The 22,316-nt window shown below is 34.7% G+C and overlaps 1 protein-coding gene across 1 annotated transcript in view; it reads right to left on the bottom strand.

Annotated features, from left to right (window-relative positions):
• LOC135215628 (uncharacterized) overlaps positions 1–22,316 on the bottom strand; it is a gene marked incomplete in the record, with an annotated part of 827,040 nt that overhangs the window by 495,285 nt on the left and 309,439 nt on the right.

Here is a 22,316-nt window from a genome sequence, read left to right as displayed (position 1 = left end):
ATATATATATATATATATATACATACACACACACACACATACACACACACACATATATATATATAATATATATATATATATATATATAATGGATATATAATATATATATATATATATAGTATATATATATATATTCATATAAATCATTCGAGCTACAAATGTCCTTTAATATCTAATTCGCTCTACCTCGGAATTGAAAAAAAAAAAAAATTCCCCCTCGGAACATATATGAAAATATATCAATTCCGAGGTAGAGCGAATTAGATGTTAAAGGACATTTGTAGCTCGAATGATTTATATGAATCACGGTGATGTGATAAGTATTCATAACAAGGCTGCGTGGGTCAAACGCTTGAATCGGCTAGCATGGTGGAGGGGTTTCATATCGATTCTAATTACGAATACACCGAGATCGGCGGTGATTTGTAATGGTCAGAATCGATATAAACTTATAGCCTCTCTGATAGCAGATTCGGTAGCGTCACTGTCCGTTCCTGATTTCGTTCCCCGTCCAACTAGACGGTGGTTCGATCCCATGGGGGGACGAAATTATTATCAACTAAAAAATTCCCCCCTCGGTACATATATGAAAATATATCAATTCCGAGGTAGAGTGAATTAGATATTAAAGAACATTTGTAGCTCGAATTATATATATATATAATATCCATTTTAACAAATGACAATACGAAAAATCACCCAGGGGTTTGCCATAATACTTTATCACATAATGCCCTATCGTATTCCGATCGATTTAAGCAAAACTAAAATTAAACTTGCGCGTGCCGCCATGTGATAAATAAAGGGCAATATTAATTATTCATTAGCCTAAGCTGCTATTGCGTTCATGTTATTATATGGTATATAATTTATGTTTATAGCAAACCTCTTTTTATTCGATAATTACATGGGTGGATAAAATAGCTATATCTTTGTTTTCTCATCAACTAGGCCTGTCTATTTATGTTTTAGCTTATTCATTAAATAAAAATAAGAGAGAGAGAGAGAGAGAGAGAGAGAGAGAGAGAAGACGGGGGATAATGAAAGGACGTAATTTTATTTCTCAGGCGAACAAGGACAATATATTGCAATCAAAGAACTATTGCTGTTTTCCCATAAATTGCCTTCTAATTATGTTTTAGCATATCCTTTAAACAAACATAACAGAGAGAGAGAGAGAGAGAGAGAGAGAGAGAGAGAGAGAGAGAGAGAGAGAAGAGGGGTGGGGGGGGGGGGGGGTTAGATTTCTGATTGCATGTAGGTGGTTATATTTCTTAGATGAACATGGAGAATAACATACATTACGGTATAAGATGTACGGATATTCATGTAAAAAAAAATATCACAACATTATCGTCGATTAAAGGTTGATTTGTTGCACTATGCCTCAAAAGAGAAATAATAAACCTTCTCTAAAAGCATCATTATTATCGCTATTTGTGGTAAAACTGGATGACTCCAATCTAAGAGGAGGATTGAGGTGGATCGTTAGAGAGAAAAAGTTAAGACTAACTTTTAGGGTAGTTACACCTTTTGATATTACACTTTTGAAATTAATCTAATGATTCTTTCTGAAAGTCAGAATTCAAATTGCGAATGATATTGCACCTGGTAGACAGTAGACAAGGCTTACTGGGTGATTTCGGATCAACACAGAAACAAAATTAATAGTCATGCTAATGGATTCATCATTGCTATAATAATAATAATAATAATAATAATAATAATAATAATATAATAATAATAATAATAATAATTGTAATGGGCGTTATGTCTGTCCGCTCGTCCGTCCGTCTGTCATTCAATCAGGGCCAAACGGATGATCCGATGGGCATGAAACTTGGCAGGGCTATAGTGGGGACCCCTAAGATAGTTTACGATGGGGTTTCATCCTCCCCCCCCCCACTCCCCCCCCCCAAGGTTCCCCCCCCCCCCCCCCCCCCCCCACCAAGGGGGTGGGAAGTGAAAAAGGATTCCCTGAAACAGTTGGTTCTGCCCATGAAACGGGGCTGGCTATGCCCGTAGACTTATTTACTTCACGAATTTGTTAAAAAACACTAGCGAGTCACTTAATGAAGCAGCAGATGAATATACTTTTAGTAAGGATTGGTAAATTGCTAGTAATAATAATAACAGCAGTAGTAAGACGCTTGCTTAAAAACTGGAAAACTTACTTTTGGAAAAAAAATTCGGAGTAACAAAAAAGAAAAAAAAAAAATTACTTGTTAAAAAGTGACTTTTCAACACCAACGCTTCAGTTCTGATATACTAAAAATAACTATTCATCTAATAAATTCACTAAACCGCGTAAGAAGTTACGAGTTCAAAGGAGGTGATATTCGGAGAGACAAATAAAAGTCATCATACAAAATAAATCAAGGTAGTCGACAGGCTATTGATATGAAAACTAGCATATACAAGGAGTCAAAATTCGAAAGTTATAATGACATGTCCCTACTTTTATTTATTTAAAACAGAAAATCTATAGTTCAATAATGAAGCGAAACAACATAGAGTAGTAATTCTTAACATGGGATTTACTAAAAATTACCATCAAAATCCAATTCAATGCACGACAATCGGAAGTAAATACTAACAATAGGAAAAACAAAACCCAACTGTGAAATATATCACTTAATTACGAAAAGGATGTATGTAAAAATAGTCCAGTTCACGAACATTACTTTTTATTTTAAGTTAGAACAAAATACATAATGAACATCAGTAAGGATTTAATCTCCGTCGCTAAACTGTACATTCTTTCGATACAACGCGCAGGGCAGAAAGGCAACAATCGTACCGTTTCAACTAAAAATTAACGCATAAATATATAAATAAATAAATAACTACATAAATAAATACGCAAATAAATAAAATAAATAAATAACTCAGTCCTCTTACATTCACGTCTGGCAACACAGCACACGGAAGCAATGTCTACCCAGCAATGTGAATACTGTCAAATGATTTTCGTAAACAGCCAAGGACAACGGAAGGGCGGCACGTTTCACTGCATTGCTCTGAGAAACTTCTCAACTACAGGATTTCTAAATTTTCAACATATTTTCCCCTAAGAGGAAATACAGGTGTTTTCGCCGATGATATTGTCACATCCAGACCTACATAAAGATGTTATTATCAAGGATTGCGGTAAAATGACACAATAAAAATGGCAAAGCTGTTGTCTTATTTTGGTATTGTTAATACTGGCACTTATATGTACACATACTCATATATATATATATATATATATATATATATATATATATATATATATATATATATATAATATATATATATACATTATATATATATATATATATATATATATATATATATATATATATATATATATCGAGCTACAATGTCCTTTAATATCTAATTCGCTCTACCCTCGGAATTAATATATTTTCATATATGCTTAACCGAAGGGGAATTTTTTTTTCTCGATAATAGACTTTCCTGGACCTGGCGCGAACCCATGGATCCTTTCAAATCCAGAACGTCAGTGAAGCCTTTACCCACTACACCACCGCTTCACTGACGTTCCTGGATTTGAAAAGGATCCATGGGTTCGCGCCCAGGTCCAGGCAAGTCTATTATCGAGAAAAAAATTCCCCTTCCGTTAAGCTATATGAAAATATATTAATTACAAGGGAGAGCGAACTAGATATTAAAGGACATTGTAGCTCGTATATGTATATGAATCACGGAAATGTGATATGACTTATATATATATATATAGATATATATATATATGTATATATATATATATATATATATATATTATATATATATATATATATATGTGTGTTGTGTGTGTGTGTGTGTGTGTGTGTTTGTGTGTTGTATACGTTTAAAGATTCCTTTGCTGATATATTAATACAGGATGAAACTTTCCATCTTCCCTAGCGTGCACGTACTAGAGAGAGAGAGAGAGAGAGTCGTATGCAAAGCGAATGAGCTTTTGACCGTTGTGCAACGAAGGGATAATATACTCACGACAATTTCATTGCAAGCTGACGGGCCAAACAAACGAGGAACTTCCCTAATGTCTCTTAGAGTCGTTGCGAAGTAACAGTACCAGATGGATATGACCCTTAATGTGTCTGGCGTTCAGCCACGCTTGACTAAATTTGAGTAACATCTACGTCGATACTTATTTGACTCTGGTCTTTGAACACGGTTTTCAAGACTAGAAAAAGTGAATTGGATGATTTTTTTTCTAAAAAGAATTGCAAATTTTAGTTCCGGTTGTGACATGAATAATTGAGGAATAAGTGTATGGATAAAATATTCTTTCAAATTGAGCAAACATAAAGTAAAAAGAAAAAAAGGAGATTTCTATTCTTAAGATTCAGCTTCCAAATTATAAATCAAAATAGCGCTGATCAAGTATAATTACTCCTGAGTATAATTTCAAAATTATATTGGCTTCGCTATTAAAAATAATATTTGGTGGATATATATATATAATATATATATATATATATATATATATATATATATAGTATATATAGATATATCACTACACACAAACACACAAACACACACACACACACATATATATATATATACTATATATATATATATTATATATATATATATTATATATATATATATATCTATATATATATATATATATGATATATATATTTATAAATATATATAGAATATATATATATATATATATATATATATATAAATATGTAATGTATATATTCACGAGTATATATATACGAGCAAAACTAAACACCAAACCTACAAGTTAGTAAAACAAGACACATTAAAACAAAAAGGCAATGTTAACGTGTAACTGTGAATAAGCCACTCGCCTTATTATTAGAAAAAAATGATGAACAGTTTCAAAATCTCCGCTGAGGCAACAAAGCAATTCTCTTTACTCGCTCAAGTCAGATAACATCGATATGTTAGTTTTGATCTAAAATTTCCTTCTGTCACCATTAGGTATGAGATTGATTATGCTGTATCAGTCTAAACTGCCAAGGTCACTGACGCTGATGGAGAGAGAGAGAGAGAGAGAGAGAGAGAGAGAGAGAGAGAGAGAGAGAGAGAGATAAGTTATTAGTTATTTCCTGTACATGTGGGACAAGGCGTCATAAAGACAACGAAACGTTAAGGAAAGAGAAGGAAACTCAGGTACAAGAAGAAGAAGAAGAAGAAGAAGAAGTAGTAGTAGTAAAGAAATGAGAACGCAGGCCGAGGAAAGAAAGAAGAGAAAATTTAACAGAAACACCTTATAACAGAAACAAGGCGTGATCCAACCTCCAGCTTACTCGGGACATGTGCAAGATTTTCCCCTTACATATATATTGTAAACATTATATTTCTAACTTTCAATGTAAATTAAAACATTCTAAAATCTAAGAAAATTAAGATAAATATGTTATATTTTATCAGAAATAATTTTTCTGTGCCGTTTACATGCACATTTTTTATTACTTATATTTTCATTCTAATAAATAAATCATAAATATCCTATCCTAAAATTCCTGTATCTTTAACTCAACACGACACACCTATTTCAGACCTTTCTAGGCTCCTTCATAGACGTTTTCTACCCCCCACCTATTTCAGACCTTTTTAGGCTCCTTCATAGACGTTTCCTACCCCCACCTATTTCAGACCTTTCTAGGCTCCTTCATAGACGTTTCCTACCCCCCCTCCCAACAAGAACAACAACAACCACAAAGAAGTTTGTAGGCTTACTCCCCGAGAAATCGAAAATACAATAATAATAATAATAGAGGAAAATAAAAAAGAGAAAGGGATGAATGAATTAAAATGCACTCTTCCATAAATGGAAAGGAATACGTACAGTGAAACACAACACTTTCTATAAAATGAAAGACTAACTCAAGAACAAGCGGATAATGAACAAACCCACAAGAAAAGGAATAAAGAAACATGGTCGCACGGAAGACTATCAAGGACGCTTTACTAGAAGTGCCACTCATCTCCGATGATCCAGGGAATCAGGGAATCCTGGGAATTAATCATATATTAATCAGTCCTTCAGGGACAGTGCCGGACTGATTGATGCCAAGGTCAATCCTACAATCCTGGAGTGATATCCTCCAAGTTACACAGATTAAATGATTGATTTGAGGTTTCCTGTTACAAGAGTTTATTTGTTGACGTAGAGAAGAAACTGATTTACTTTTATGAATTCCCCCATCTTTTGAGATAACTATAAGGATAGAAAGTTAGATTGCGCCAGTCTTTTATACTGAATATTCAGCTGAGGACTCTGGATGCGTAATTGGAAAACCTGGCTACATATTCAAAGTGAAAGTTCTCTTACCCAACCACAAAAACTATCGTCACTAAGAGGTTGCACAACTTGTATTTATTTTTTTTCATAAAGAACACCCGGGTAAGACCAGATGAAGCTTATCAGTGACTTTTCTTACTTCGAACTTTAATTCTGGGCACCTTTACTATTGACTAAGATAATCACTTAAGACCAACAGCCATTGAGGTATGTATTGTGCATATACGTAATGTGTATTTATTGTGTGCGTCCATGGCGAGACACATAAACCTGTGTATATATATTATATATACGTACATGTACATATGTATGTACACACACACACACACACACACACACACACACACACACACATATATATATATATATATATATATATATATATATATATATAATATATATATATACATATATAGGTGTGTGTGCATACATATAGTACATAATGTTATTCATTATTCATTCGATGCAAGTGAAGGCGAGGGTGCTCTGACATGGTTGAATAAGCGTCACGAAAATATATGAGATCCCGTGATTCGTTAGAGGTACAAAATAATGAATTTGGTAGTTACGTGACATTGTAACTTACTTGCTCAACACACACTCGCATATATATAGTATATATATAATATATATATATATATATATATATATATATATATATATATATTATATACATATCCATATAGTTCATTACACATAATCCCAGGAAGTGCCAATGGTCTAGGGTGCAGACGATGTACTCCGCGGAAGATAAGCTAGTGGAGGGTTGTGCATTCAATTGGTGGGAAGAAATGTCCTCTATATAGCAGCCGATCTTCTCCTTAGACGATATTATAACATCAAAGAAAGCGGAGTAATAGAATCCCAGCTGCCGCCATACGGTGTGATATTCGCTAAACGGCCTGAGACATTGACTACAACCCCACACAATGCACTGGCACTGGAAGAAAATGACAAGAGACTATAATACCAAGGTTTGGGGTTTGAATAAGTAGCAGGCGATTTGTTTTAGGGTGGGAAGGACAGATGGTGATATCTGTCATTCGCTTCGCAATAAATTGTGTCATCCAGTTTCAAAGGAAAGTCCGGTTGACACTGAAAGACCCCCAAAGTTATAGCCTAAATTAGCCTTGCTATTCGGGCAATGTTCTCCCATACTTGCCTTGCTTGCAATTTGGCCGTAACTAAAAGGTGTAGTTCTAGGGAAATGTAGTCCTTGTGGTGACTGGAATAAGTGAGAAATAACACAAGTGTTGTATTTGAAGGTTTTATGAATATCAAAGACGGTCGCGCTATATAGATATATATATATATATATATAGATATATATATATATATATATATATATATATATATATATATATAGATATGTTTCATCAAGTCAAATAATAGAAATGTTCTAAACTTAAGTCTTTGGTTTATTTTAACTTGATGCCTTCATAATGAAAAAAGTTGTAGAAAATATAGCAACAATTAATATATTCAGTTTTTACATGTTTTGGACGTAAAGAAACTTTGTAATTTCGGTTAGGGTCAATCTGTTTAGGTTTGTGACCGTGTGATATCCGATAATCCTGGATTATCTCTTTTAATTTTTACCCTTTTGACAATTAACCATCTGGTATTCTTGATCTTGTGTTGTACCTGAGACCTTTCTCTCCAATTGTACTTCATTAACTCCTTGTCAATGTCTGAGTAAAGACGAAAGCGCTTGGATTTTTACTATCATTTCCTGTGGAATTCGCTTATTTATGAAGTCACGTGCAACTACTGTGATTTTTTAATCAATATATATATATATATATATTATATATATATATATATATATATACACATATAATGTGTGTGTATGAGGAGGGCGTGACTGTACAGCTTTAATGTAATAAAGGCTAGTGATAAATAAGGAGGATTTGAGTATACCATATGAAATATCGGCTACGATTAAGGATGCAAAGAGGGGCGAAGTAGAAGGTTAGTTTGTAAAGGTTCGGAGCATTTAGGCTATAAGAAGGTAAGAGAAGGGAAGGAAAAAAACGATTATTTACAGCTCAATTGCATAACAAAAGCGAAGATAATATACAACTATAAAAGGGGATACAAGGAAAATAGGAGCAAGTAACAGAAACAGAGAGGAGGTCATGAGCAGGACACTTAGGGAAAATAAGATGTTTGACAGGGAAATAAATACAGAAAGAAAGATGAAGATCAGTATAAAAAGGTAAAGGAAAACCGTACATGGAGATACAATGTCTGAATTGAAAAGCCAACGTCTCGGGCCGACGGCGAGGTTATTTGGAAAATTTGTTGAATGTGAAACTTCGGAGAGAGGTAGAAGTTGAAGGGACTGGCTACCAAATGCTACTACCAAGCCCAGTCCAAAATGCAATGAGAATACAACTGACTATTTGAAAGGATGGATTATAACCTGCAGGATGCTATAGGCCTAGCTCTTACTACTGTATATAGAAGGTTGCAAGATCTGAAAGGTCTCGAAACTTTCTTTTAGTCTAATGGGACACTGGTTGAAATAGCTCTTTCATAAAAAAGAGAACAGGGTCGACATCTTGCTTTGAAGAGTAAGTGGCTCTGAGGGAAAGTTTACTGCCTGGCTCGCTGATTCACTGAATTGCTCTTGAATCAATATTGCCTGAAGGGCAACTCGGGAAAAAGGAGCTAAATGAAAGAAGAAATATTCCAGAGAGAGAGGATAACATAAAGCTTCACTTCGCTGAATGACTGAAATGCCCACGACCTACAAAATCGAAGATTTCAAGGTAATGCTGTAACTCAGGGAGAGCTATTTCTCAAGGACAAGTTTGAAGTCATTTGTACACCCAAACGGTTGCCAGAGCAGAGTGGGAATATAAATTTCACAAATAAAAAGCAAATAGCACTCTTGAAACTACGTTGGAGGACCTAGACCACTAAATTAGGAGCTCCCTATCCAGATATGCTATAAAGCTTAGTTTATATCTGAAGACAGCAATTCAAGATGAGTGAGGTCGACAAAGGATATCTGGAAAGGATATCTGGAAGGTGAAGGATGAAAGGATTCGAGCGATGAATCATTGGCAGGAGCAGAAACAGAACACTCGAACAGTTTACGCTATCTGCAAATATGCAACTAGATGTGCATACAACTTTGACTATGACAAGTATGCAGATTGCCAGAGAGAGAGAGAGAGAGGAGAGAGAGAGAGAGAGAGAGAGAGAGAGAGATAATAATTTACGTACATTTTCACGCTAATAGAATAAGGATCATGTAGTCGAGTCCATGGTTTTCGATCTCAATTTTAACGAACTGCCCATCACTCAGGACTATATTTGATCTCGCTCTCCCTCAATATCAACATCAGTACACGACAGTCGCCTAACAGTCAGATCCACCATTCACTGCTTACTTAACAGGTCGAATTTTTCAAGGATCATCGCCCATACCGCTCCTTTCTTTTCCTCCTTTCTTTTACCCTTTACTGGGATCACTGTACGAACAGAGAGAGAGAGAGAGAGAGAGAGGAGAGAGAGAGAGAGAGAGAGAGAGGGAGAGAGAGAGTATTCAACTAGTCTTCGAAGTGTATGCCCAATTCTAAACGAAATTAGCATCGTTGAAATGTCCAGTAAATGAGATGCAAACGAGAGCAGCAATTCAGATTTCTAACGAGTCATTCTGGAGGTGCAAGGGCGGGTGGTCCGGGGTGCTCGTGTTTAGTCGACGTCAGGAAGGTCACTAAACAAAAAACCAAAGGAGGACATAATATAATCGTTGCACGAATTGTATTTGTCAAAATTTCCGTTTTAAATCAAGTAAGATTTTTGGATAGCCCTATTCCTTCATAAGTACATATTTATGTATGTTACTTAAATTAAGTAAGATTTTTGGTTAGCTCCAATCCTTCATAAGTACATATTTATGTATGTTACTTAAATTAAGTAAGATTTTGGTTAGCTCCATTTCTTCATAAATACATAAATATGTATATTAATTGAATTAAGTAAGATTTTTGGTTAGCTCAATTCCTTCATAAGTACATAAATACTTATATTACTGATACTGAATGAATGCATAGGTTCATCATCAACAGAAAAAAACATACGTAGCAATGGTGCAAGAAAAATATCTCATACGCAACCTTTTGCAATATGAATAAACACAAAGGAAATAGCCATCAAAATTATATGCTTTTGCTTGATGATGAAAAAGCACAATACTAATTTAATGAAAATCCAAGCATATAATGGTGTAGGGGTTCAATTATATAAAATAATGTCACTTAAAATCTCCTGGAGCAAAAACAATCCAACTTTGGGTAAAATCGAGCAAAACTATATTGGTTCAATTACATGTACTGATGACGCTTAAAAACTGAAGGAAACAGAATAACTACGCTAACGACATGTATTCAAGGACGAATTCCCCGCGCTCTATCATGACGGTCGTATACCGTCCACCATTTGCCACCGGCAAGCAGGAAGCACTAGAACAGAAGCTCCGACCGAAAGCTCTTCTTTCAAACAGGAACGAGCAGCCAAATGGACAAACATCTCTTTTCATTAAAAATGACTCCTGTTCTGAAGCTGGTGACCACCTGGATTTGAAAGACCAGAGGGCAAAATGGTAATGTTTTCATTTTCATTTTTTTTTATCTAATTGTCCTTTAGTGATGAAGAATAAAATAACCACACAGACTTCAGTAGCTTTGGTATGGCCGGTGCCTTTTATCATCGATTGTATGTGATTGGCTTCATTTTGGACTGAAGCTGCATCTAGACTGGTTGGTATAAAATGATAAAAAAAATATTCGTACATTTCTTGTCAACAATACAAGTTTTCGATACAAAATCAGAAATGACCTCAATCAGACATACTAAATATTCAGTGACCTTTCCATCAGGGTGTAAAAAAATTAGATGAAGTTCAGAATTATCCTTCCTCGTGTCCCCATGACACAAAGACAATTACGGTAGCTGTATCAGAGTTAATTTTGAATTCGGGAATGTTAGAGTTTATAGACCATCAAAATGACGGTAATATTCTTGACTGTGAAATGGCTGGGATAAACAATAATACACTAGTATATATACGGGAAAGGCACTTTATCACACTTTTGCTTGGTGCAAAATATCTACGTCTTCGGTATTTCATTTTTGGAAAATATATTTGTTTTTGGGTATCTTTTCATGACGTTCTCTTCACCTTTTATTTGTGTTATTTTGCTTTTTTGAGCATACTGCATAAAGTTAAAATGATTCAGCCTTGCAATACTTATCATTTTATACACTAAGCAAGTTATCGATAGAGTCATGAATACATTTTCAAGTTTTTCTTTGTTTAGATCCAAAATAGTTGGCATAAATAGAATTCAAGTATATATCATTGGAAATGAATTTGTTAAGGCTTTGCATGAATCAACGAATAAATCTATAGTGCTTTACTTTTACCAAATATATCTTACCAGTAAAGCATAATAGTTTCTGTATTCGGCTAACTTCAACTTGCTCTTCATCTTTCCACTTTGAAATTTTGGAAATAGTGTGAAAAATTACGAGCACTCAACTTTAAAATGACACAAGAAGCAAATCTAGAATAAAAACTAATTTTTCACAGACTGATAAAAGAGAAATATTGCTGGGAGAAAATGCAGTCCGTGGAAGGTTTGTTTTGTTTGTTTGTATGGTGCTTTTACGTTGCATGGAACCAGTGGTTATTCAGCAACGGGACCAACGGCTTTACGTGACTTCCGAACCACGTCGAGAGTGAACTTCTATCACCAGAAATACACATCTCTCACTCCTCAATGGAATGGACGAGAATCGAACCCGCGACCACCGAGGTGGGACGCTGATACCATACGAGGTTATGGTGCTGCAGCTGCACACCAAGAAAAAACATGGTGCTTTATAGGGTAGAGTACAACATACATTAAAATATTTCCCCTTCAGTGGGAATGAGGTTGGGATTAGAGAAAAATTAAGACAGTTGTTTTTAACTCTGAGTCAATTAAGAATACCTTGTGCATAGAACTTCCATAAAATCAATGCTACATACACACGCGCAGAAGGATCATTAGGAACACCAATAAACTTCATCGTGCAAGCACTTCCTCATTTCCAGGATATAAAGGCCCTTCCAGTTAGGTACCTCTTCCACACCACCTACCTAGCATTATTTAGGACTTCCTTTCCTTCACACTCCCACCACTCCGCCATTGTAGACACTTGTCACTGACCAATCGTCTTCCATTCTCATCACATATTCAAGGCACCCGAAAGCGCTCTGCTCCATTATTTCATTTATGCTCACTTTTCTCCATTTCTGCACATCTCAATTTCTCACTTTTTCAATCCTTCTCGCTGCACTCATATAAAACAAACATTTTATTTCAGCTGTTTAAATCTTCTCATTCTGTTTGAATCTAACATACTTAACTTTCATATAGGAGAGTTGGCCTAACAGCTCCTTCATATATACCATTTCCCTTCTGTTTCTAATTTTTGTTCAAACACTCACCTACTTTCCTTGCTTTCTATCTTCTTTGACTCATTTCTTCTCTTATATATATTATCTAATCATGCGTGATGTTCAACCCAAATACTCACACAAATCTGTGCTTCAGGTCTTCTTCCAAACATATTAACCCTCACTGTTCCATCTTCTTGGTTACCTAATAAATCTTATTCTTGCTCTTATTTACTATCAATGTCTTCACTTTTCTACCGCGTTCACTGTTTCTAGTCTCTCTTCACCATCGCAAATTGAAACTACTGAATGTGCAAATAACGCCATTCCTTATTCATTTTCCATCAAATGATCTTATTCCACACATTTTAGAATGTACAGACGTAAGGGTGACAGCTTTGTGAAAACAGATCTGACAGAAGGACGTGTTATGTCTTTATGGCTATTAACATCTTTCCACTGATGGAGTGATTCGAGATGTCTGCTATTGGGCCTGTTCTTCCAAAAAGCAGTCACCCTAACGCTGTACATTGTAAAGAATTAATTCATTTTAAGAAAACTTTCATATGAATCAAAACTACCTTCCCCATCATACACCCTCAGGATCTTCCAATTTTACCATAAGCTTTTCCAGATTTTTCAAAACATACATATATGTATATTCTCACCCTTGTCTAAACCCACACTCCACTTGTTCAGATATCCCTTTTTCTGTTCTCATAGTCATTCATCAAATCTTACATATCATAACTTCAACCTATCACGCCATCACCTTCAGTCATATCCACATTATAATAATTTACTTTACTGTGCAACTGTTCATTACGATTTATTTCCATTTGTACTTCCTTATAATGCAGCTTATTTTTCTCGCCTTGTAGCCAAACTGTCTTAAGTATTCGGATCCTTTATATTCAAAATTATTTGAGTTTTTCAAAAGAACGTCTATGTTAAGTGTGGATAATTACTAATATATTGCTTGTGTGCAAGTGAGAGCCACTGAAAATCTCAATTTATCAAAATAAAATTAAGAAACGTCTAACCAAGCAGCATATAAAAAATATTCAATTACTATCGAGACTCGAACAATAATACTTTTTTAAAAGTTAAAGCGAACTGTTGTCAAGATAGAGAATGGCTTTCCAAAATAATTGAGGATAAAGGCCGCCATTTCTAAAAGTAGAGAAAAATTTTCATTATAATCTTGTCTGCAAAAAACCTAGTCCTCATTTTTACAATGATTTTAGCTCTTAAAATCACAAACTTCTAAAGTGCAGTTAATGAATCTAAAATGAAGGGGTGGGAAAAAATCCTCAAGTAATGTCAAATATTCAAAAGTGCACAAAATCCGAAAGCCACTGAGCTTTAAGAAACAGCATTTTCTTTCCAAAGCCCCCTACTACAACGATTTCTTCATAACGGGAGAAAAACACGACTTAAGTTACATTCTAGAGACTGATGGAAAAAAAAGGGTAAACAAAAATAACGTCTAACAGAGTAATTGAGCGTGAAAGCGAATTATGTGAGACTTAAACATGGAAGCCTTTCTGCTCCCTCTCTAAAAAGACAACAGCTAATTCACCTAATGTTGAGAGAGAGAGAGAGAGAGAGAGAGAGAGAGAGAGAGAGAGAGAGAGAGAGAGTTTATCCACACAGAAATGTCTAGGTTTAAAAGGCTTTAACAGCTAATTCTATTAAGGAGATGAGAGAGAGAGAGAGAGAGAGAGAGAGAGAGAGAGAGAGAGAGAGAGAGAGAGAATCCTTCTTGCGAAGAGAGGGAAAACACAAGTCGTCAATTTGTACCACCAAAGATTTCTTCTGTCCATTTCTGCTTTTCTAAAACTTTACGAGGACTGGCGGTGAGATATTTTTAGAGAAACATCAACTTTCCCATTTAGGTAGTAAAAATAAACAAATAGGCCATTATGGAACGCCATTCTTAAGTCAAGTATGGGGAGAAAATCTTGGAGATGCTCCGGGACATTGGAAAAATACAAGGTTATATAAAAAATATCCATCTCATACATAACTCTAGTTACCTTCCCATCGCATCTTTCTTCCTCTTTTCCCTGAAAAAATGGAAGGAATTTGTCTCTATTTTCCTTATGTTCCTACCCACCCACACGGACAATTTATATATAATTACGAATAAATGAATACACGAGGTTCCATCATCTGTTTGTCATAACAAAGTAGAAAACTTGCAAAGTTGTGAATAAAAGTAGAGCATTGTTTACGTTTCAGAATTAAATTTTTCAATTGGTTAACATAATCCGTCATGTAAATAAAATGTAATGAAACAGAATAAGCCGTAGGATATATCCGGAAAGCACAACTTCTTAGTGATGGGCGTAGTGGCTTTATATAATTTCGTCATTTTACGCTATCCTACCTTACAACTTTGTTCATAAACCAATCGTACCGGACAGGGAGGCAACAGAACCTGTTCTGAGACCCATATTCACTTTCACACCAAACCAGTCCCTCTTCCATCTAGTACATATTCTTAGAAGCGCATCTAGTTCTTTAGCTTCCTAGTATAGCTAACATAACTGTAACTAAGTGCTACAAGATTCAGGCGAGCAAGACCTCTAATTAAAGGTTAAAAGGGAATGAAAGAACTCTTGATATACCTATTTGTTTGTCCGTCTGCACTTTTTCTGTCCGGCCTCAGATCTTAAAAACTACAGAGGCTAGAGGGCTGCAAATTGGTATGTTGATCATCCACCTTCCAATTACCGGACATAATTGCAGCCCTCTACCTTCTGCATTTTTTTATTTTAATAAAATTTAAAGTTAACAATGATCGTGCGTCTGGCACAGCTATAGGTGCCAACAACACAAGCCAACACTAGGTCGTGACTGAAAATTTCATGGGGCGCGGCTGAGAGGTTCGTGGGTCATGGCTGAGTTTCATAGAGCATTATACGCTGTACAGAAAACTCAATTGCGCCTGGGACACAAAATATCGATTATGCATCGAACATCTCCAACAGAGCTACACGTGGCTCACACAAATATTTCTGCATCGCTTTTGCTTAAATACAAGTACGTTTTAGAAGTCATGCTACTATTTGTCAAAATATAACAGTGACATGCGGGTCGGCAAGTTTATTATTCAAAAGAGATTGTATTGTGTTATTTTATTTATTTATTTATTCATTTATTTATTTATTTATTTATTTATCTATTTATTTTGGACAAGGTAGCGCAAATGTTATAATGAACCCAGACTTACGGAAGAACTAAAAAAGTAGGTAAATGGAGAAAACGCCCACATTTGTAATCGCATTTAGCTTTCAAAATTGCCACTGACTTTTTCATTTCGTGGCAGAGTCTTGCCAATGTAATATATTATTGTCCAAAAGAATGTATTTCTTCTTTCCAAAATACCGTCCGGAAGGATTATCAAGACTTTCTAAACTAAAATTGATAATCTCGACGATGTACAATGCTTGGTATTTATCAAAAGAGCAGCCATTACATCTGAACTTTTCACTTAATCTTCAAGATAAACTTTCGCCAACGGAGACCCTGCTCTTACAGTTCCCAATAAGGCATTTTTGTGGTTAGTACATCATTCTTCTAAAGTTTTTGTGGCTTTCCTATGGGAATGAAGAGTTCTATGCCGTAATGGTAGTAACAAAAAAAATTAACGTTCAAGGAGAGACAGATGAGAGAGAAAGAAAAAAATATAAGACTGTAATATCTCTAAAGAGAAATAGAAAATAAAAAGGAAAGAAGTTATAAAAAAAAAAGACCTCGAAATCTATTTGTCTTTTCATTTAGCGTCCAAAACGTTCGGGAAGAGCTCATTCCATCTTCTGTTAGAACAGTTTTTGAGTCGAGGAGAAAAGAAATTAAGAAGCTATAAAATTACGCAGGACGGAAGCGCCACGAAGAATCAAGATTGAAATATTTCCCTTTGTTCATTTTGGGATTCCTTTCAGTCATAGTCTTGTTTTATCCTTCTGCAGCCATATTCCATTTCTAGTTACTAGTTAGAGAGGGATGGTTGTTTTTGAAGTAGCTTGAAAAAAGTAGAATATATTTCATGCAGACAGTAATATATAATAAACGTGGAAGTAAACGGTATATAAACTGATAATCATTACTAACTCCTCACAGAGGTAAGCAGAAAGTGTGTGGTGTGTGTGTGTGTGTGTGTGTGTGTGTGTGTGTGTGTGTATGAGAGTGAGAGAGTTATATATATTATATAATAATAATCAATGGAACCAGGAATTCTATTACAGGAGAAACATGAAATATGACGAAAATATGGCCTGGAAATCAGTATGAAAAAAACATTTGGTTTAATGGTTTCTCTTTATTTAGCGTTCGTATATTGAATTCGCAAATTACATAGGAATTGAATAATAAGTTTATCGTATATATATATATATATATATAGATATATATATATATATAGGATATATATCACATATATATATATATATATATATATATATATTATATATATATATATAAACAAACGTAGAGTAAGAGAATAAATGAAGAATGAGGAAGGAAATAATAAGGAAATAAATCAATTTCGGATCCAATCTCTTCATGTGACTCCACGCTAGTGTATATATATATATATATATATATATATATATGCGTGTGTGTGTGTGGTCAATTCTGTGACAGAAATGAGGGGCTGAGTTGGATGTGTGAATCATAAGGAGATGGAATCAGAATTGAATTTATTAGAGCAACAGTTAAGGTAAGGGAAGTATCGAAGGCCCAGAAAACACGACAACAGTGGTATGGCCAAGTCAATGCGGAGAAAAGGTCATGAGTGTGAAAAGCTTTATTAGGGAAGGAGAAAAAGAGGAAGGCCGAAGTTCCAGATGGAGAATAAAATAGCGAATGGCGTGCGGGAGAACGGTTTAAGATGTCAGGATGCTTTGGAGATAAGAGGGTTGGAGAGGCTGCCGGGAGACACCGACCCCGTATAGAAATGGGTGATAGGTGAAGACAAAGAGATACACACACACACACACACACACACATACATATATATATATATATATGCAGAAGCCAGGTACTATGTCGTACCTCTAAGTAAATGGGGAAACAATCCACAATGAAGTAAATTTCTCTTGTAGTTTCAAAAATATAAATATCTGTAAAGGATTAAAGCTTTCGACCATCAACTGTGGTCTTGTTCACTAAAGTGTGCTCTTACTTGTCAGTTCCTTGAGGTTACATATCACCTTTAGTGAACAAGACCACAGTTTGATGGTCGAAAGCTTAATCCTTTACAAGATATTTATATTTTAAACTACAAGAGAAATTTACTTCATTGTGGATTGTTTTTTCCCCATATATATATATATATATATATAATATATATATATATATATATATATATATATATATATATATATATATATATATATATATCTTCTTTGTCTTCACCTATCTTCCATTTCTACATGGGGTCGGTGTTTCCTGTATGTGTCTGTTGTGTGTGTGTGTGTCTCCAAAATGAGCACACATTCATATGAAAAAATCTGAAAGGTACTTATTGATACAAAGCTCTGCTCGACCTTTTTTCACACATCCTAAACACCATACTATCGTATCTAGTATAGGTAACAAGTCTTCAAAGCTATAAGGACCATTAAAGCTGAGCTAGAGATCATTTTCATTTGCATTTTTATGGAATCAACTCTATGAATATAAATCGCTCATTTGTTCTAAAACCGTAAATGTTTCCACTCATTCATTGAATCTCCTTTTCTTCCCATTCGTTCCTTCAAGTTTCCCTCAGCCTTTTTCTAGATTTTAGCGACTTACTGGAATATCTCGGTTGCATATGATTACTGGACAATGAACAACAACTGGAATGCATGGAAAAATGTAAGATCATTTGGAAGCATCGATATCCCTTTTAAGAAACTCGATTTCAAAAACTGTCAAATGTTAAACGTCTAAATCACTATATTTAGAACGTTAATAATAACGATAATTTCAATCAATTCCTTCCCTAAGCTCAAAAACAAATTCACAACATTACCCAACCGCAAATAATTTTCTACAGAATTGCCCACAAGAAATTAATTAGTAATGAATTGAATTGCAGGAAAATTGAATAAATAAATAAAAATACATTACATAAATAGAAAAAAAGAAACCAAAATATCAAGACGAAAACAGAAAATCTGGATAAAATCAACACAAAAGGTAAAATAAGAAAAAAAGTCAAAACAGATGATAAGCATAAAACATAAAACTGAATTTAAAATAGTAACGAAAAAAAGTAATGTTAAGCATAAAAAAAAAGAGAATTGTCATTAAAATAATATAAAAAAAATGCCCAGTGAGGACACTAAAATATAGACTTTGTAAAGCATAGAAAAAGAAGGAAAAAACCTATAAATAAAAACACAAGAAATAAAACGAATCTGGGAGAGGAAGAAGAGTGGAGGCAAAATCCTCCACGTTTATTGGGAGAGAATTTCGAATTCAGTACGGCCAGCTGCCCTGACTTGAAAATACTTAAACAGGACAGGGAGTGGCATGTTTAAGAGGAAGGAAAATTAGATGAAATGCCTCTGAAAGAAGGACAAGGACATTGGGGTTAAGAGGGAGGAAGTAAAAAACGCCAAGGAGGAAAGATGATTGAAAGAATACGGAAGAAAATCAAACAATGCAAATAAAGAAATGAATTTATTTTGGTCAAAAAGGGTGGGTACAAGAGCGCAACATCCTGAAGGACAGTAACGATGGTGAGAAAAAGGAAAATAGAATATCAAAAGAAAAAGCAGGAAATAGACATGGAAAGTTAAGAATAGAAAGGCAAAAAAAGAAATGGATGAGGCACTGAAAAAGAACGTTGAAAAGGAAATTGTAGACCGTCTGAAGAGAAAACCTCGGAAATCAGATTAAAAAGAGTGAAAAATGGTTGAAACACAATTTTGACTACCGCACATGAGCACCCTAGACGGGAAAACGCAAAAATCGTGAAAATGTTATTAGGACCCCTTTGACCAGAAGTGATTCTGGAAACAGAAAGAAAGGACACAATCAACCTGAATGGCTTAGCGACGAAAACACTGAGGAAATGGGAGAGAATTCAAGAGTCACCAAAAAACAAAGGAGTTCCTGTTTTAATCTCTCTCTCTCTCTCTCTCTCTCTCTCTCCTATTTATATATATATATATATATATATATATATATATATATATATATATATATATATATATATATATATATATATATATAAGCGAATACCACAGGAATATGATAGGCAGGAATCCAAGCGCTTTCGTCTTTCCTAAGACATTGTCAAGGAACGAATGAAATACAGTTGGAAAGAAAGTTATCAGTTTTATAATGTCTTAGTAAAGACGAAAGCGCTTGGATTTCTGCCAATCATTTTCCAGTGGTATTCGCTTATTTAATGAAGTCACGTGCATCTACTGTGATTTTTAAGCATATTATATATAATATATATATATATATATATATATATATATATCTATATATATACTATATATATATATATATATATATATATATATATATATATATATATACTAAGTAGATGAAGGCAGGCAGGAACACCACAGGATTTTCGACTCTATGGCATATTCCGACGTTTCGCAATACATTATTGCATCCTCAAGGAATTCTAAATAATAATTTTTTAAAAACTTTTAAAAAATTATAAAATTAAAAACCATAGTTATCTATAGGTCAATTTACGGGCTTCTTAAAATTCATAAGCCCAATGTTCCCCTTCGGCCTATCTTGGCCTCATACAAAATCTCCTAATTACAAACTAGCTAAGTACCTTGTCCCATTATTGGAGCCTCTGACTAATAATAAATAAATATACTCTGCCAAACTCTAACAAATTTAAAAGATTAATTTTACCTCAAGACCCCGACTTATTTATGGCCAGCCTTGATGTTGAGTCCCCATTTACTAACGTACCTGTCAAAGAAACTATTAGTATTATTTTAAATAAGTTATTTCCTGATCCCGATTCCAAGTTTTGTAAATTCAATCGTGTTGCTTTTAAAAACTTTTTTTATAATTAGCCGTGCTGGACACGGCTTTTGTTTTTAACTGGAAATTATATAGGCAAGTAGAAGGGATGGCTATGGGCTCCCCTCTTGGCCCAACATTCGCTAATATTTTCAAATGTTCCTGGAGGAATCCATGCTTGATGATTGCCTATTATCTTTCCGCCCCCTATTTTACGCTCGATAACGTGGTCGACACTTTTGCTTTTCCCTTTTCAGGCGTGAGTTTCACTCTGAGTCTTTCCTTGATTAGCTAACTCACGCCACCCTAAACATCACGTTTACTATCGAAAAGGAGAGGAGTGTCGTTTACCATTTTTAGACGTTTTTGGTATCTACTATGAGATTCAGGGCCTCTGTAACACGGTTTTTTTTCGCATAACTTTTTTATCGATGCATTTCATAAATATAACGCTTATTCAGAATACATATTATATCTACACATAAATTTTGATTGTATTCTGCATTACGTAGGTTGAATAAATTTGGTACTTATAATGTAAAAGTGACCTTTTTTGAAGACGGGCCAACTTACTCAGAGAAAAGGTTTCGAACGCACTCGTTACGTAACTTATGACGGCATTTCTTCCTCTTTCTCGATGGATGATTGGCTATACGTAACGAAGGCTAAACCTCTGGCAACAATGACATACAAATTTAAATACAAGCAAAGCAGTACACCTTTATGACTCTAGAACCTCTCCACTGGTAATTGTCATAATGAGCAAACCAACAAAATATGTTATTAAATTCAAAAAACACTTCGATTATTAGTCTAACTCCCAAAATAGGTTTCCTAAGAAATTACAGTCTACTTTATAGGTCACAATCGATTGACAAGATGTAGGGAATAGCTGGTAATTTTCAAAAACATAGTAGACAAGCTTGATTTGATAACTGCTATATCCAATGTCAAGCAATTTTTATTTATTGGCTATCTACCTATTTACTAAAAAAAAAAAAAAAAAACAGCCGGTACCGTATATTGGCTTTAAACTTTCAACCAATAATTATCGTCAGAATGGACTTCATGAGGCTCCACCCACTTTCGCCTCGTTATAATTCAGGATAACACTGAAGGCTACCATGGGCACTGTTGGATTAGAAAATTTAACATCTGTCTATTAACTCTAATTTCTCGATTAGTTGTAAGAAGTGCTAAATGATCCTCAATGATCCCAGCAGTTGGCCTAAACGTTTCATTCATGTATATCACTGCTATACTGTTGCGGCACTACTGCTACAGTAGTATTACTACGCTAGCACTGATACCCCACCCACATCTATGTATCGTTCCGCCATTCATAAAGTCTTTGGGTTTCAGAGCCGATGGAGTTTCTGTCTGGTGGATGGGCGGGGCAACATTTCGTCAAAAGGCGTGTTTACCTTGCTTTACGTAATGAATGTTTTTCGACTCTTGGCTCGTAATCATTGGCCATGGCGTCGGCTAGATCATTTTTACTCTATAAAATTAAAAACTATCAGGGTTTAGGTTATTGATAATGCTGACAAAATTTGTGTGTGG

This window comes from Macrobrachium nipponense, chromosome 5, assembly GCF_015104395.2.
Source record: "Macrobrachium nipponense isolate FS-2020 chromosome 5, ASM1510439v2, whole genome shotgun sequence".
Taxonomy (NCBI): Eukaryota; Metazoa; Arthropoda; class Malacostraca; order Decapoda; family Palaemonidae; genus Macrobrachium; species Macrobrachium nipponense.
This window is presented reverse-complemented; position numbering and strand designations above follow the sequence as displayed.